The 12264-nt window shown below is 38.0% G+C and overlaps 1 protein-coding gene and 1 long non-coding RNA gene across 2 annotated transcripts in view; one reads left to right on the forward strand and one right to left on the reverse strand.

Moving 5' to 3' along the window:
* LOC129728802 (uncharacterized) overlaps nt 1–12264 on the reverse strand; it is a 625151-nt gene that overhangs the window by 151890 nt on the left and 460997 nt on the right. The gene's annotated exons all lie outside the window — the stretch shown is intronic.
* LOC129728072 (uncharacterized) overlaps nt 4065–12264 on the forward strand; it is a 95526-nt gene continuing 87326 nt past the window's right edge. The window contains exons 1-4 of the long non-coding RNA XR_008728619.1: nt 4065–4316; nt 4384–4592; nt 4648–5254; nt 5316–7622. This is a non-coding gene — a long non-coding RNA (uncharacterized LOC129728072). The remainder of the gene's footprint in view (nt 4317–4383; nt 4593–4647; nt 5255–5315; nt 7623–12264) is intronic.

Genomic DNA, 12264 nt, shown 5'->3' on the forward strand with positions numbered 1-12264 from the left:
TGCAGACATCACTCTCACGATGCGTATTGGCACTAGCCTTCAGTCCAGCGGTTCTATTTGTCCACGTACGTATTAGTCCAAACCTGGCTTGGTTGGTTCTCGCAGAGTGGGAGAGAGTAGTGGTTGTCTAGTTCAAGTTTCAAATTACACTTTGGTTTGTTTTAGGGTTTGCAATCCCGGGAACGATTTCCCGGGATTCCCGGATCCCGGGAACAGGAATATTGATTCCCGATATCCCGGGATTCCCGAGCTCTTCAAAAAATTTCGCAAGATTCAATATAATTTCCCATACAATTTTGCAATAAAATTTTATATACTATCAAAACACGGAACTAACGTCGATGAAGTGTATAGCAGCTTTAAAAGGGGCATTATACGAAGTAAGTATTTCTTTGAAATATCGGTCAATATTTACTTGCCGAGTACTATCAATTTATTTGCTTCGGTTATTTGTCGAAAATATTTGCTGTCTTATTCAGTAAACGAAAAATTGGGCAAATATTTGCTTCGTCCAATCTCATTCTTTGACAGTTAGTTCACTTCTGAGCGAATAGTGATTTCTTTCTTCGCCATTGATAAAAATTAAATTAAATCGATTAAGAAAATTTGAAACCCGTGAATCAATGCGACCAGAAATAAATAATTTAATATTAACTCAGTCAGCGTAATTTGGGTCGTGGCCGCGATTTCACACGAAAAATCATCTTTGAGATTAATTACGTATACATTCAAACGCTCTGAAACTAACTTTTTTAGAGTCATATTGAACAGATTATTAATTATTCTATCATTTCGTTCCAGTTTGTCTCGGTCTTTCAAAGAAAACTACCGAGAGGCTAAATAACTCTCAAATAAATGGTGATACCAATTACAAAAGGGTTTGTTACGCCAATGAAAACTAGATTGATTATGCAGTTTATTTTTAAAAATAATTCGCATCGTGTAATGGCACAGTAAATATATTTGATAAAAATAAGCGAAGAGGCTCTGATCAAAAACATCATATCAAGAAGACTGGGAACTCTGCCTGAGATTGAGCGACAGTTTTGGCAGCGCAGTCTTTCGAGTAAAAGTGGAACTGACGCATGCTTGTGTGTGTGCTGGCGATGCGAATGCAACCTGAACGCGCAGGTTGGACTACCACATACGCCCACTCTGTCTTCGCAGCGATGCAAACTTCCACCTTTGATAGATGGAGTGCGCTGTTTGATTTGACGCTTGTCATTTGTATGGGATCGATCCAGAGATGCCAGTCTTCTTGATATGATGTTTTTGCTCTGATATAAACTTGAATAAGTTTTGTTTTGTAATTCGTTTTTCATTCGAATTGATAATGAAATTGTAAACGATTTTCAGATACTTTTTATAATTCAACTTTTATTGAAATACCATTTTTGCTAAGAATTTTTTTTCCATTCCCGGTTCCCGGGAATTCCCTGGAAATGAAATTTTTTATTCCCGTTTCCCGGGAAATCAATTTCCGGGAATATTGCAAACCCTAGTTTGTTTGTTTGCTGCAGTCATGTTTTATCAGCAAGAATGAAAAACAAGTAAAATTTCATAAAGAGAAATTGCTTATTTTCACGTACCCCTTGAAGGTCTGTGCATACCCCTAGGGATAGACGTACCCCAGGTTGAGAACCACTGATTGTGGCGCTACGCTCTTATCGCACGATACATCCTTCACCTTGCACGAAGGCACAAAGTCTCCTATAGCATTCATTCAATATTTGACAGAAATGCGGCAATCGGACCGAACTAAGTAAATAAGGTCAGGAATCATAACAACTGTGAACAGGCCTTCTCAGAATTAGGAAACCGTTTATTCCCATAAACTTTTCTGCTGTGTTTACTAGGCCCGTAGGTACCAGGGGGGCTTAGCCCCCCACGCGTTTGTTTTACCCCACCACGCAATTTTCTCATGTAAACAGGCCTTCCAAGAAAGTAGGAAAAACACTTTTGATTCTCATAAATCTTCGCATTACATTCCCATGGACAGAAATATTCTTGTCCATGCATGTTCCTTCATCAGGAATAAATCGTGACACTCTGTTCTCACAGACAGGTTCTGAAATAATAACCTCGCGTGTATGATTAATAAGCATTTCTCAATGCACTTGGCAATTCTACTTATTTCGTGAGAACGATTCTTTATTATTTTTCTATAGCATTCAAATTCGAAATTCGACGCTCCGTTTCCGCTGGAAATGAAACGATGACGGCCACATAGCCAAAAATAATAATAAATACCGAACGTATTTTCGATTGAGTAAATAACGTGTGTCCGCGAGTAAATTGAGCGAAACGGAAGATACAAATGAATAACTAATTAATAAAAATTGATAGGATTAGACAAGGACAGGACGGAGAATCGGGCAAGAAAATTGTTTCTCTCCTGTTCTTTTGATAGGGTAGAATTAAGTTGAGTTATTTTAATAAATTCAATCTTGTTTCATCAAGCGTTCCGCATGGTCGAATGACCATGCGTACAGGACTTTGATGTTTTATTTCGATTTATCACTGGTCCTGGTGGAGTCTACACGGGTAGGCTCCGCACATGTATGTGATTGATACTAGGTGGAAAAATCCAAAAGAAAAATCTGAAAAACTAGCAATAAGCAATATTGAATAGTCACCAGTTTTTTTAATGTTAACGGTATCAGTAAATTTTTTGGTCGAGCAAATATGCTAAAAAAGATAAATTATTCAATCTTTTGGTGAGCCAGTATCCTAACTTCCTGCAATATGATCTTGTGATTCATATTCATGTTCAGTTCAATATATTTTGGCCGGACTTTTCCACATCTCGGAAGCATAACCCAGACCGTTACCTGGCCCGGACAACTCTGTTCCGGTTCGGACCGAAATAAAATCAGACTATAAAATTTGAAGTCTGACCGGACTTCGGACTAGGCATTCCACACTTTACCTGGTTTGATGGTAAACACTGATCAAACAAAGTCTATCGTAAAATTTAGAATTTGGGCTGACGGTTGAATCGCTCCATTCTCTCAGTATTTCTTCGCGAATAGATTCTCTCAGTATCGTCAGTTGACATTGGTCGGCAACTCTCGAAGCTGGATTTATAACGCTGTAATTCCTTCAATGCATTTGTTGCTTCAGAGTAGAACTTTTAAAAACTCTCTTCTGTTCTTAGTTTTTCGATCGCACATGGTCGCACCCTCAAGACATTTGAAAAAATTAAGTGGAAGATACACAGTTTGGAAGTTGTGGGTTCAATCATATTTTTAGTTAATTTAAGTTTCTACCGTCATGACTACATTTACTCTTGAACCGAAAGATACACAGCTACTCTAATCAATAGCGGTTTTCACGTCGAGCTCGAATACAAATACCTAGCCGTAACCTGTGTGTTAGGGTGCCAATGAAAATCAAATTTTCGAATTTCGTTTAACGATAGGGCTCAAAAAGAGAGAACTGGCAACGCTGTTACCGGACAATGGTGGGTTTGCCTGTTCCTTCCAGTTTTTAGTTTAAAAGTGGTTGTTTTACGAAAAGAAAACGGTTTTAAGTGTGTGAAAAGAGTGGCAACGTCAACTACTGGACGTAAAGAGTAAGGTAAAGGCCTTCCGGAGGTGTCTCAGACGGTTTGGAAAGTGTTTCCCGGCTACATGTACTCGAAGCTAAGTTCAATATTTCTCAAGGGGGGCGTTCATGTTTTTTTTTCATTGCATAATTGAGTAACAACTATGCTCTAGGTATTACAATTGTAAAGCCGTTAATCCCAACAACAGTGGTCAATATACCCACAAATTCAATTATGATTAATTTCAAGTCATAAAATAAGCATACCAAGGTTATGTTTATGACATAAAGATAGCTAAAAACTACATTTTGAAATCAGCATATTTGGCACACATCCTCTAATTGCTGAAAAAAATTCATTGTTGAGCCCCCCAACGAATAATGAAATTTGCACTTTCCATTAGGGTTGCGTTCGAATAGATAATACCGTGAGACTACAGTCCCTATATTTACAGTCTGGCGGACAGAAAATCATGCGATCTGGCAACCGGATAATTCGATCAAAATAGTTGGCAACTGCAGACAAAGTTCAAACCATTGAAAACCTTTTTCGTTGTGATCAATAATGTTTAACTTTTGTGAATTTTCTCCCGATATTACCGCAAAAAGTTAAGTGTTTCTATTACAAGAGCTCGATCAGCTCTCGGTGTCAGATGAAATATGTAGCGTTCTTCCGTTTTCCTAAATTAGAAGATTTAGGAAGTAGGTGGTTAACTTTTTGTAATCTTCCTATTGAGACTGTAGTTCCAGAAAAAGCCAGGCTGTGCAGCGTGAGTTACATCATCCGCTTTCACAATGTCTGTATAGAACAACAATAAAATTTCAACGATTTTGCAGTTGCATTTTGATGAGCATCATGTATATTTATCTCCGGCTGGTAAGATTCTAAAAACGAGCAAGGCCGTTCCTATATTTGAAAATGTTCCGCAACTATGCTCTGAAGGGCGAATGAACAAAACAGACTCTTTGGAAATGGTAAAGGAGAACATTGTTCCGGGCGATTCTGATACCGTTGTCAATTGCAAAAATTGCACAGATAACATAAGGTGCACAAACCACTTTTGATTTTGATTCCAAATCTAATTTTTTTCCTCTTTTCAGTTCATTACAAGAGAACCAGTCATTAAAACGAAAGCTGAAAGATGTGGGAACTGTTATGAACCCCGACCAGTTTCAGTTGATCACAGAGAATATTAAAAAAAACAAACGATGGTCTGATCAGAGCATTACGGAAGGTCTGCGATGTAAATTCTCGTGTGGCTCAACGGCGTACGAAACAGAGAGAAAGAAATGATTCTTGCCTAGTGGACGTACACTACAAGAACGTCTGCAGAATATACATTTCGAGTGCGGTGTACTCGAAGAAGTTTTTGTTTTACTTGAGCATAAAGTACCAAGAATGAAGGATACTGATAAAAATTGTATGATAATTTTTGATGAAATGGCCATTCAACCAGAGGTTAACTATTGTAATAACTTAAAAAAAAGATTGTTGGACACATTACGCTTCTTAATCATAGTGGAGTAGCAAACCATGTGATGGTTTTTATGTTGGCAGGGCTTAGGGTTCGATGGAAGCAAGTAGTAGCATACTACTACACTGGGGATTCAATCAACAATGGTTGTTTGAAATCTATTTTGTTTGATGTCATTCGGAGAACTGAGTCTACGGGTTTGCGTGTGCATGCAGTTGTTAGTGATTGCGGGGGTAGAGTTTGTATATAGAGTTTTAACCACATTATCACGCTAAATGATTTTTTTACTTTCAGGCAATAATAAAAAACTGTGGAACGACTGTGGAATCCAACATACCAGTGAGAATGTGCTTTTTAATAAACCCATCGAGCACCCCTGTGACATATCTCGTACTCTTGAGATTATGCCTGATAGCGTACACGTTATGAAAAGTATGGTCCAAGGTTGGATCGCCAATGGTACACTCAAAATAATTTTCACGTCATAATTACCGGATAAGTTATGTGAATATTTTCCACTATCATTTTCACGTAGATTCTACGTGATTGTCATTTGAGTTCATCATGATCTGGTGATATGATTTATCCTATGAATTTTATACAGCAGACATATTCATTTTATGTGAATTTCACGTAAAATTCAACTACCTGTAAAATGGAAAGCATTCGATTATCTGCTAGCTACTACGTTTGATACAACGTAAAATTTCCAAATTTTGTTTCCCCAATTAAAAGACGGCAAATAGTTTTTAGAAACTATAGAAATATGTTGCTTGATAAATCGCACGGCCATGCAAAATCGCCGATTCTTAAATGAATCAAACGACATAAAAACGGACAAATATTACGACATTTGCCGGCGATAACTATTGTAAGCTGCAACTGTTTATGTATGGGAAACTCCTCGACCTTTGAACTAAATCTGTGTGAAACCTGTAAGCTCGAGGCTTGATGTCAAATTCGTACGGTTTTTCGAAAGCTCACTTATTGACAAGCCGTCGAGAAATTCTATTTTATTGTCAGAGACTGAGTTAGACAACAGCTTCGCCATTTTGATTTCTGTGTATTTTCACGTAAAGAGTTCACGCGATACTTCTTCTATGACATTCTGTTTGACGTTGCCAAGTTACTACGTGATAAAACATAGTATGCATGTGATTTTCACGTAGATGTTATGTTTGTCACATAAATCATGCAAAATGACAGAAAATGAATAAGTACAGGAAATTTCACGTAACAATAATGTGAAAAATATTTTGAGTGTACAATCCAGATTGATCAGATTACTATGGAATCCAATGGACTTTATACGTCTACTGCTGATATTAATCATTTGAAAGAGCTTGCAATGTTTGAGAAGGGCTGTGATCTACGAATGGCATGTGGGTTAAGGATGGAAGATGTGGATTTTTCAAAAAAAGCCTCGAGCTTCGACAAAATGAAGGTCATTAACTCTACAAAGTACGCTAATCATGGTGTGGCGGCTGCTTTAAGAATATTCGGAGCAGAAACTGGACGGAAAGATGTTTTAACAACTGCTTTTTTGATTGACCAAATTGCAAACTGGTTAACATACATGATGATAAAACTCTACTCACCAAGCTCAGAGACTATACCGAAGATGCATTGGTATACGTAAACATAGATACTTATAATTTTCTAACGGAGCTAGAGGAAATATTCAAAGGGAACATTGAACAACTCAAAATATCCAATTCAAATCTGGACCAAAAACTTTTCGAGCTAATGTCAGATGTTCCAGCGGCTCACATGTCAAAATGCCACAATATCAGAGAAAAAATTATTCGCAAATATATTCTGTTTCGTTTGCGAATCAGCCGGGAATATTTTTCTCGTGATAGGCGTCACGACAGTAGGTCAATGGCAGTTTAAAATGCAATAAGTTTTTGCAATTAGTCTTTTATTTTTTTATCCAGAACATCAGATTATGGTAAAAATTTAGTATGTGTGATTTACTGTCTCTTATATAGCCTCTGCATCAATTTTGAAATGGTTGAAATTATTTCGATAATTTTTAGCACACCGCAGTCTCAATACTTCCCCCAAGTTTTAACTTTTCTTAACTGTCATGTTCGATTGGCTCCGGTTCGATTGGCTCCGATACCTGAGTCCGCCAGACTGTAAATATAGGGACTGTACGTGAGACTTATCGTTTCGATTACTAAAATCGATTTTGATTATCGATTACATTGATGATGCCGTGACTTACAGGACTTACACCAATACTTTTATTTTATTTTATTACTTCACTAAGATCACTAAGAATGGTATGAGAAAAGCGTTTAGTGTATGTTGACTGTTTTCAAATACAAAATAAGAGCTGATATCGTTTCGTGAAGGTGCAGAGTACACGAATCGATAAATGTGCTGTGTACAATCGCAAAGATGCTTTCAATAAAGTACATCGATACCAGATATAATGTCTGGAAAGGCAGAATCGATTTTTTACATCGATTGATGCAGGTCGCAGTCATCGACGTTTATCTGTTTACTTTTTTTCAGTTGAACGAGATAGTTTAAGTGAATTTGGATAGGAGTCTAATATAGGATTTATCTGAAGCAGCTCATTAATATTTTGCTGTGAGTGTAATGAGTTTTAGCGGCTCAAGTATCTAGCATGTTCATAGTCAAGATATACATACAATTCCTTGAAGAGTGTCTAGCTCACAATAAAACTTCTTTGTGTCGATCTCTAGTAAGAGTTTCAATGAATAAGTTAATTGTTGGTATAAGTTTTGTGTTTGAAATACTTCACATCTAGCGGAACGCTTTGCCTTGTAGAAAGTGCAATGATTGATCTCAGGTATTTTCACCAGTCTCTGAAAATAGCTTTTATGAAAGCCAGTTATCAATGACACCAAACTGAATTTACTACTTTGAATGAAATCTTTTTTTTTTGCTGTGCTAATTCCAACCCGGTGGCATCGGCCTTGTTTCCTGAAGCTGCCGTGAAAGACAGTGGCGCTAGTCTCATCTATGTTTTTGATGGTTTGTTCACACAGCAGTGTAAGCATGACGAACGAAGCATAATATATGTTGTACAGAGTAATGCGCTCGAATCAATTCAATCATTTAAAAAAAAGGTCAGCTTAGCTTTGTAAATGTTCAAAAGTAGCGTTGATGTTTTATCTCATTTACACATACGTTGGAATGTTAATCATTAAATCATCGCGCGATGTCAGCTGCCTACAAGAAACACCGCCGTTCGAAATCGGCAAGAATAAACGTTGTGTACATTCTATAATAATGCAACGCGTTAATTTTTTGTTTCATCAAGCAAAGCACTCGACGTTATGTGCAATAAATACATCACCCGAAAACAACACATAAACACACTGCCGCTGAACACCGATACTGTATGCACGTATGAACACTGCTTTTTTTCGTGTTTCGATGAAATAGCTGTCAAATTGCATGTAAAATTGATCCAGTGATCCAGCTAATGCTGGCTTCACTTATGTTGTATGTAAACGTCAGTGATACCACCGGGTTGGCTAATTCTAACCAGTCCTGATACGTCAGCGTTTCGTGTAGCCCCATATTATGCCTTATAGTATCCCTCCAAGCAAATGAAGGTCTACATCGACGTAAATGTTTAGCGTACAGACGAGTGGCAGCCTTAAATGGGTGTGATCTTGCGCATCGTCGTACTTCATTTCACGGGTATTCACGGATCTTGCCATTTGTCCAGCATCCGGAGCACGGCATAAGCTAGCTATCTCACAAACAACTGCTTTTGATAGTTGCGAATCGAGAGGCGGCCGCCACCTGAGTTCCGTATACCATGACAGGTGCAATCATTGTCTTATATATATATATATATATATATATATATATATATATATATATATATATATATATATATATATATATATATATATATATATATATATATATATATATATATATATATATATATATATATATATATATATATATATATATATATATATATATATATCACGGGCAACTTCCCAGGATGGTTTATATTTTTTAGAAATTGCATCACCGCTCCGTACTCCGCTCCGTCTGCACCGCGTGCGTACTTTCATTGGTCGATCCAATTTCAAACTGAGATTAACACCTAGATAACGCAACGGGTCGGTAGTAGTATGCTAATGTGCCGCTAATATTTTTTCCCTGCAGCGTCACCTCTCGCTCTCGAACCAGTGCCTTGCACTTTTTGTCATTTAATTTTAATCATACATAGTCTAAACATTCTGTTAGCTTCGTCAGAATTTATTCAAAATCTGCAATGTTTTCTGCAATCAAAATTAGATCATCGGCAAAAGCCCAAACCATGGGGAGAGTGCGCGGTCCTACTGATTAAGACGTAACGTGGGTACTTCATCTTGAACGGATTACAGAATAAATTCCATGATAAAATTAAAAATAAAAGGTGACAGAGGGCATACTTGTTTTATTCCGCGAATTCGTTCAAACTGCTCTTCTAATTGACCCTGCAACACAATTTGTTGTTGCTGTCTAGCAACGTTTATTTTAGCCACGGTAAGTCGACATTGTTTGTCCTGAAGTATTCGAGTGAGCTTCGCCAGAACAGCGGCCGCTGCTCCACTAAATTTTTCACTCAATTTGCGCCAGTTTTGATTCCACGGGTGAAACTTGATTTCATTTTATGATTTTCCTAGCTTTTGGATAGATACTTCTGTATATGTTTTCCAAACAATAATTTTCAAATTTCTTTTCATTGTGATTGGTTTGGCATTTTTAAATAAACTTAGAATTCTGTTCGGTTTTAATACCTACATTTATGCATATTGTTTTGGCGAACATGTGTATCTGCATTTTTCTAATTCTAATGGCTTTGAATGCATGAAACTTTGCCAATTTTTCTACTCAAAAGGAAACTCGCCACGAGAGATAGATTTCATCAGAAAGATCGCTTCACTCACCATGATTAATCCTGTTCGGACGGCTGCGACCATTTTGTTCGGTTTTATATTTTCAGCTTTGATGCTTTGAGCTTTGGATGCATGGAATTTTGCCAGTTCCCTATTTAATTTATTATTTATTATTATTATTTTTTTTAATAAAGCGTGTGTTTTTGCTTTCCGTCATACTAGTGGTCGGTACGCTCTTGTTTGCTCTCGGAAAGGGCAGTTCAGTTTCGCACGCGGTATTTTGACTGCACTCAGTGTGACTATCTTAATACGACGGTTTCGAAGTTCAATGACTACGCATCAATGACTATTACATCGTTCTATGCTCGGGTGTGCCCCGTGGTGGCTTTCTGGTCAGAGACTTCGCTCGCCAAGGTTTTTTTCATTTTTTCAGTGCGTTATCCATTTTTTCATCATGTCATAAATCAACGCGGTATGATATTTGCCACTGGTACCAGTAGTTTGCGTTGTTAGCGTTCGGCGTGCGGTTCTTGCGTTTTACAAAATCCATTCGTTTCTAGGTAAATTTAAAAAAATAGTAGGAGGGTGGTATTCAAGACACGACCGCTTGACGTTGACTACCGTATTCTTATATTCCATTGAAACAAATAGTAGAGGGAATAGCAACGTTTCTTTTACAAAACTTTTGTAACAAAATTTCGAGGCACCAAAAGGTACCAGTTGCCGATTATTCTCGTTTACTGGTAGACCGTCCAGAATTTCAGCCATTTAAGTGTTTTGCAGTAGCCATTTACTACTAAAAGCCACCAGCATTACGGGTGAAACCGGCACGAGATGACCGGTACTATTTTGTCTTACCTCCTTTCAGCTGCTAACACCTAGCGCTGTCGTGGAACTAACATCAACACAAACATGCATTTTTGCAAGGTTTTCCGCTAGCAGCAGCATTTTGTAAAACAGAAAATTCAACTAACCGTTTCTATTATAAAACTGCGAGGCACCAAAAGGTACCAGTTGCCGATTATTCTCGTTTATTGGTAGTCCGTCCAGAATTCCAGCCATTCTAGTATTTTGCAGTAGCTATTTATTACTAACAGCCACCAGCATAACGGGTGAAACCGGCACGAGATGACCGGTACTATTTTGTTTTTCCTCCGTTTAGCTGCTAACACCTAGCGTCCGTATGTAACCGGTACGGTTTAGTAATGAAACTGATGGGGTGAAATGTTCGAACGATACGTTTTATACCGAGGCTTCGTCAGATAATTAGAAGGAAGGAGGGGCTACATAGATGATGGAATGGTAGAGACAAATGTTTATTGAAAGCTGCGCCGGCCGCTATCGTATTATTAACATCAACACAAACATGCATTTTTACAAGGTTTTATCCGCTAGCAGCAGCATTTGGTAAAATAGAAAATTCTATTAGCCGCTTCTGTAACAAAATTTCTAGGCACCAAAAAGTGCCAGTTGCCGATTATATTGTTGTTTTCTGGTTAGTCCGTCCGGGTGAAACCGGCACGAGATGACCGGTACTAATCTTTCCTCCTTTCAGCTGCTATCACCTAGCGTCCGCATGTCACTGGTGCGGTTTTGGAATTAAAATGATGGGGCGCCGGCCGCTGTCGTAAAATTAACACCAACAAAAAGATGCATATTTGCAAGGTTTTTTTCCGCTAGCAGCAGCATAAACATCGGAAACAGAAAGTGACAACAACAATAACAACAAAGTCAGATCGATTGTATCCGTTAGTGTCGACTGTGCTAGGGAAGAGAGGTAGTGATTGGCTGCGTGGTATGATTTAGACAATCGATATTAATTACCGATTTTTCAATAGTGTATCTCAAACAATAGTTTGTTTTTGTTACATAAATTTAACCGTAAAAGAATTTCTGATCGATTGATGCCAAAACCTCGAAAATCTGATTATAGATGGCTGCAAAATAAGCGCTCAAAACCTGACCACTTTTCCCTGGTTTTCCCTGGTTGAATTACTAGATTTTTAAATTCAGGGGCCTAACTTCGATATAGACGTTAGTCAACGTCAAAAGTTCACGGGATGAAACGCTAAGTTTGCTATAATACAGACTGTTAACGATTGATAGGTTGCCGAAGACAATTAGAAACTTCGATACTTCGTACGCCGATACAGCGTTCATGGCGCGGTTTTATTTATATCGTCTTCTGGTGGCCGGTTGCCCAGAGACCGAGAAGTAACCATATCGTGCGCGAATTTCTGTAGAAAAGATCGCACCATTAACCTCGATGGATCCAGATCAATTCCTTCCCACTAACACTTATTCCATCCTTTGATACTTATGGACGATGCAGAGGATTCCTCGGTCTCTAGTAGCAACAA

This window comes from Wyeomyia smithii, chromosome 3, assembly GCF_029784165.1.
Source record: "Wyeomyia smithii strain HCP4-BCI-WySm-NY-G18 chromosome 3, ASM2978416v1, whole genome shotgun sequence".
NCBI classification, from domain to species: Eukaryota; Metazoa; Arthropoda; class Insecta; order Diptera; family Culicidae; genus Wyeomyia; species Wyeomyia smithii.